Source organism: Haliotis asinina, chromosome 5 (genome assembly GCF_037392515.1).
Source record: "Haliotis asinina isolate JCU_RB_2024 chromosome 5, JCU_Hal_asi_v2, whole genome shotgun sequence".
Lineage (NCBI taxonomy): Eukaryota > Metazoa > Mollusca > Gastropoda > Lepetellida > Haliotidae > Haliotis > Haliotis asinina.
The window spans coordinates 2,952,708-2,959,927 of NC_090284.1; positions in this window are offsets into that span (position 1 = coordinate 2,952,708).

Here is a 7,220-nt window from a genome sequence, read left to right on the forward strand (position 1 = left end):
CCCCCCCCTCATAGGGAAGCCAGTTTACAATAACAACAGGTAGAGGGAAGCGACAACACGTGAAGCTTGCTATACATACATAAAGAGAGAGATAGTGATGCTTGTATCATTACACAATGCCATTCAGGAATTGATCAGATGTAACGCATGTTACATTTGGGATTGCACTTTCATAGTAAAGTACCGATTCTAGTACTTTTGTTGGGTTAAGTCCCTTCAGCCGCCTACCCCGCCCAGCTACCGCGACTTCCATCGCTTGGTCGGGGTTGCCGTGGATGTGATCTGATACAAATGATTTGGGCACACGTGTCAATACTGAGATCGGATGCTTTTTCATTAGGGTTGTGAGGTGTCTTGGTATTTCACCTTCATGAACCTGTCCACAATTGCATGATTGCTTGGGACGTGGCAGACTGTTCCCGATGGTGGTTGTTTCTGACTGGCTTGTAGTTTGCCAGCTTCTGTGATCCTGTTTAGGATGTTGTTATGGAGTTGAGTGGAAAGTTGTTGAAATCCAGTGGCAAGGTGCTGGATTTGAGTGGCAAGGTGCTGGTGTTCAGTGACAAGGTGTTGGAGTTCAGTGGCAAGGTGCCGGAGTTGAGTGGCAAGGTAATGGAGTTCAGTGGCAAGTTGTTGGTGTTCAGTGGCAAGGTGCAGGAGTTCAGTGGCAAGGTGTTGGAGTCCAGAGGCAAGGTGCTGGTTTTCAGTGGCAAGGTGTTGAAGTTCAGTGGCAAGGTGTTGGAGTCCAGTGGAAAGGTGCTGGAGTTCAGTGGCAAGGTAATGGAGTTAAGCGGTTGGTGTTGGTGTTGGTGTTGGTGTTGGTGTTGGTGCTCAGTTATTGCTTGGGGGAGCAGATGTTGTAGGCTCGACGTACTGAAGTGGAGATGATTCATTTCTTGACTTGAAGTGTGTGGTTGGAGGTGAAGAGAGGGTACTAGTCTGTGTGGGTTGGTTTGCGATACATAGAGGTACTAAGCTTGTTGTTGTCCTTCAACCAGTACATCGAGGAAGGGCAGCTGATATTTGAACTTTTCTTCCACAGTGGAGTGGATATGTGTGTTTGTGGGTCGTTGTCCGGTGTTAGATGACAAAGGATAGATGTTAGATGTTTTCGAAACCACCAGAGGGGTCTCACAAGGGGTGTTACCAGGCCGTTTTCTTTTAGGTGGGTCAACATGATATCTAATGGAATTCATGCCTGGAGAACACAGTGTCCAAGGCATCACCTTGACGTTAACGCTGCGCAGGTATTCTCACATCATTATGGTGGTGTGACGCCTTGCGTTGTCGTGCTGCGAAACGGCCCCATCTGACTGTTGTCCCCAATCGTCTCAACACTTCCTGCAGCCTCCTCATAGGGGTTGAAAAATTATTGTCCTCGTGTTGGGTACATAGGTCCCAAAACATTCAAAGGTAAATTGAGCTTACTAAATATTTTAAAACGTGTCATTTTTGTGACTTTATGGTTATGGCTAAATATATACATATAATCACGGCTGAAGGGATGAAGGGTAAATCCACTTAGGGCCCATGCAGGTAGCACAAGTACTGTAAGTCCCCACTTTATAAACATGAGATGCTAAAATTAGATGATAAAATGACTTCATTTATGAAATCTCCAATTTTGCATAAAATATATTTTTCCAGCAACCTTTGTCCATTTTTTCATGTATTTTTCAAAAAGTTTCTTCGTTCAAAAATTGTAGCATCTACATAATGTTCTGACCAAAACTACATAAATAGGTTTAGACATATCTGTACACATGCAACACAACTGTTTTGTTCAGTGTAAGTGTTCATATATATAGTTGTATTATGAAATTCAGATAACAGACCAAAACTTACCACGTGACATGAACATCATATACATGCTATCTTCAGGTTTCTTCAGTATTATGGTGTCGTGTGGATTGAATACAATCCCTTTTCTCATTAAGTCTTTTGTTCGTTAATTATCATAAGGTATTACCCAATATACCTCCACTTTATCGGGTTTCGGGACATCTATCAGCCAACGATCCTGCTGCTTTTGTCATTTTGAAGCGTCGGGTTTTTCACCCACATGTTTAAATGTACCTTATTTACTTGTGTATTTCCTTAATATTCACGTCATCAAGGTTTCTTGTTATGAATAGTAGTATTGGTAAATACACGTATATTTATCCCTTCTGTACGCTGTATTTTCTCCCTCCATTTCAAGCAATAACTAAGTGTAGAATGTAACAATCGCCGAACATGACAAACCCATTTGTAAGCTCGGATGTGAAAGTGTGGGCAACGTGTTCACACTAACTGATTGAACACAAAATTATCTGTAATGTAATGTAGAATATCTGAGGGTATTAAACAAGGATTTAAACGTAGAAAACCCGGCCAGTTCTCCCAATATTCCGGCAACCTGTTAATGTTCGTCTGTGCAGACTGTCGATTATGACACTGCCTGTGTATACGTTTGTTTCAGCATTTACATTGCATGACGCAGATTTTACAATGTCCTCTGCGCTATTGGACTGAAACAGGGCTGTGTCACACATCTTATCCAATTTTCACTTTTCATCAAGGAGTTGGTAGGTAACATTCTCACTACGTTATAATTTGGGCAAAAGTTCCAATACTACATACATTCAACATATTTAATTGGAAATTAAAACTCATATAACTTTAAAATGCACAAGACGCAATGTGCACAGTACTGATATGTAGTATGCCTTCAGCATGGAAATACTTCAGTTTGAACATATTTGTAAAACATATTTCTCTGTATATGACGCACTGTGTGTACTTGGATGTGTGTCTATTCATACAAAGATTTTTTCAGTTATTCACAATACAGGAGTCAAATGAATAGCAGCTATTCAGTGTTTCTAAAGCTGGATCACCTTGTCTGTAGTGCCCCAGGCCCGCTGATGCTGTTACAACAGGCGTGCCAGTGTGCAATGTGTTTACTGATTGTTGTACAGTATTTCTCTAATTCGCATTCACTGATACTGGTTTCCCAGAATCACTTATCACATGACTATATCTGTTCTATATATCTATATATGGCAAACAGTTTCCAAATTTCTGAGAATATCATTTCTATAACCAGGCTGGAGCTCTTACTGTACGTTATAACTCATGCATGCATGAGATATTGATGCCAGGAACGATACGGCATTCCCTACTGTTATTAAGCGACAGTGACGTCACGCTATTGTTTTCGTAATATCCCTCAAATCTGACAAAATATCGCTTCCACTGGCAATTATCTAAAGAATGTCCCTCTGACCGGGCATTATCTTAATAACTTTGCTTTGCCATCACTGAATAGGATCGTAAAATGTGACGGCGTGCAATGCCGACACCCAGTTCTGAACACTGAACCCTTCGCTTACTGACTTACCCACTTGGCTATGAAGGATCGATGTGAAGAATGAGATTGTTTCTCGGTATGAACCGTGTGGTGTGCGGGTAGCGCCCGGTTAGCTCGTGCGAAACACATGTATTGCGAGAGCAAGACGAGGCTAGTCTCATCTCAGTTGATTTCATCAGTGAATACCAAACATTGAAATTATATGCCCGCGGGAAGAGGGCTTACTTTTCAATAACGCCCGCGGGCGATGTTATATCCTACACATACCACAGGAGGATTGTATTCCGTAGACGTTGTTTTCTGGGCCTGCCACACCCAATTCACATTGAGTCACCGGTGACGGTAACTGTCCCACTGTCCCAAATTAAACCTTATGACGTGCCTAACTTTCGGACAGCTTGGAGTACTGACTCACCAGTTAAAAAAATGTCAGTCAGATGGTATCGTTGACATCGGTACAAGAATCTGTATCTCGAGATTCTGTATCTCGAGAATCTGTATCTCGAGATTCTGTATTTCGAGAATCTGTATTGAAACGTCACATTCACAAAATAAAGAAGATGTGATTCATCTAGTTTGTTCTGAACTGCATGTTCGAACCTACGTTAGTATACGTTCACCAATTTGAGAACAGTCAGCTGAAGCGGGTACGAGTTGGCAAGTTTGTGAATAGTCGGTTAAAGTTGATACGGATTGGCCAGTTTATAAACAATCAATTACAGCTGATACGGGTTGGCCAGTTTGTGAACTGTCAATTACAGCTGGTACGGGTTGGCCAGTTTGTAAACAGTCAATTACAGCGGGTACGGGTTGGCCAGTTTGTAAACAATTACAGCATGTACGGGTTGGCCAGTTTGTGAACAGTTAGCTACAGCTGGTACGGATTGGCCATGTGGTGAACCATCAACTAAAGCAGGTACAGATCAGCCAGTTGGTCTGGTCAGTGGTACAGGTCACCCAATGTGTTTGTGAAAAGGGTTGGTCAGTGGTGCGGGCCATCCAGTGTGTTTGTGAACACAGTTGGTCAGTTGTAAGCGTTACCCAGTGTGTTTGTGAATTAGTCTCGTGTAAACCAGTATAACAAAGCGCTAGAAACGTTGTTCGGGGTCGCTTCCCGTCCATTTGCCAGAACCCTCTGACAGAATCGGTTTGAATCTTAGATTCGCACTGGTTATGGTGAAAGGTTCGTCATCACCATACCCTTGCTGGGGTGTGAGTGTGGGGTATGGGTTGTGGGGATGTGGGGATGTGGGGATGTGGGGATGTGGGGATGTGGGGGTTGACACATCCAGCTGTCAAATCATGATGCATGGAAATACTGCCCGAGTCGGGTTAAACACAAATTACAACCTAACTGAACATTAGAATGACAAAATACATTTAATTACACTTCCAGCAATGAATTACACAGAGATCTTGGACGTATCTACCATAATGTTTCGTAATCTTTCATTAACAGGAATCCGTCCCTTATTTCTGAGAATTCATCGTGTTCTAAGAATAGAGCACCGATGACGTATCGGGGATTTCTCAGAACACCTGCTATCTATTATCAACCAAAAACGTGAAGGCTATTAATAGAAAATGTGTTTCAGTGAACGTTTAAAGAAACGATAGTGAACACAGGTAAAGATCTCGTGAGAAGTAAACAAATTCAGCGAACAGGTTAAATTTCGTTGATGATATCTGAGGCATGAAATGCTCAGTTGTGGTATTAATATACAACGTCAAGCCATCAACAACCCTCCAGTATAATGAATTTTCCCCTTGGGTCACTGTGACCTAAGTGATAACATAGAGGGTCTCAACAACAGGACCACACCAACCTGTAAAAGTAATTCAACCGCAAATGAGACAATGTTCTCCCACCATGCAATGTTTGTGTGTATTGCTTATATGATGTTAGGTTGCTTTAGTCGGTGACTCTCAGCATGGCCACTAAACAACGTATTCTGGGATAACACCTCGGGACAGATTTTCTACTCCCTTCCGGGTGAAAGTATTTTTTTTATCCCATTCGAATAGCCTGTCATCTGCACAACTAGACTGATCGCTAGATGACTAGATTGTCAGCACATCAAGTGGACTGTCATCTGCACAACTAGAGTGTTCGCTACACGACTAGATAGCCAGCTACACAACAGGACTGTCAGCTACACAACTAGACCGTTCGTTACACGACTAGACTGTTTGCTACACTAGATTGTCAGCTACACAGCTGGACTGTCAGCTTCACAACTAGACTGTTCGCTACACAACTAGACTGCTACACAACTAGACTGTCAACTACACAAATAGCCTGCAAGCTACACAACTAGATTGTCAGCTACAAAAACTAGACTGTATTCTATACAACTAAACTGTCAGCTACACGACTAGATTGTCAGCTACACAACTGGACTGTTCGCTAAACAACTAGACTGTCAGCTACACAACTAGCCTGCAAGCTACACAACTACATTGTCAGCTACATAACTGGACTGTCAGCTACACAACTAGACCGTTCGCTACACGACTAGATTGCCAGCACATCAACTGGACTGTCATCAACAGAACTAGACTGTTCGCTACATGACTAGACTGTCAGCTACACGACTAGATTATCAGCTACACAGCTGGACTGTCAGCTACACAACTAGACTGTTCGCTACACAACTAGACTGCTACACGACTAGATTGTCAGCTACACAACTGGACTGTTCGCTACACAACTAGACTGTCAACTACACAACTAGCCTGCAAGCTACACAACTAGACTGTCAGCTACAAAAACTAGACTGTATTCTACACAACTAAAATGTCAGCTACATGACTAGACTGTCAGCTACACAACTGGACTCTTCGTTACACAACTAGACTGTCAGCTACGCAACTAGCCTGCAAGCTACACAACTAGACTGTCAGCTACAAAAACTAGACTGTATTCTACACAACTAAACTGTCAGCTACATGACTAGACTGTCAGCTACAGGACTAGATTGTCAGCTACACAACTAGACTGTTCGGTACATGACTAGATTGTCAGCTACATAACTGGACTGTCAGCTACACAGCTAGACTGTTCGCTACATGACTCGATTGTCAGCTAGACTGTACGCTACACGACTAGATTGCCAGCACATCAACTGGACTGTCATCAACAGAACTAGACTGTTCGCTACATGACTAGATTGTTCGCTACACGACTAGATTGTCAGCTACACAACTGGACTGTTCGCTACATGACTAGATTGTCAGCTACACGACTAGATTACCAGCTACACAACTAAACTGTCAGCTACATGACTAGACTGTCAGCTACACGACTAGATTGTCAGCTACACAACTAGACTGTTCGCTACATGACTAGATTGTCAGCTACATAACTGGACCGTCAGCTACACAACTAGACTGTCCGCTACATGACTAGATTGTCAGCTCCACAACTAGACTGTTCGCTACATAACTGGACTGTCATCAACAGAACTAGACTTCGCTACACGACTAGATTGTCAGCTACACAACAAGACTTCCAGATACTCAACTAGGCAGTCCGCTATTCTAGACCGTCAGCAACTCAGCGAGACTGTCCGCTGCACAGCCAGACTGTCATCTACACTAGACTGTCAGCAATAGAGCTCGCATCAATATGCAGTGTTACGTATTATGACCGGAACATATTAAGATACGTATGATAGGTGGATTATACATTGATATGTACGATACTCGAAATATACATTCATACGTATGAATGGTGGGATAAAAAATGATACGTATCACATACGGAATATACCTACGATACACGGAATATACTCTGATTTGTATAAGTGGTGGAATGAATATACATTGATACGTATGAGTGATGGAATATACATTGATACACATGATA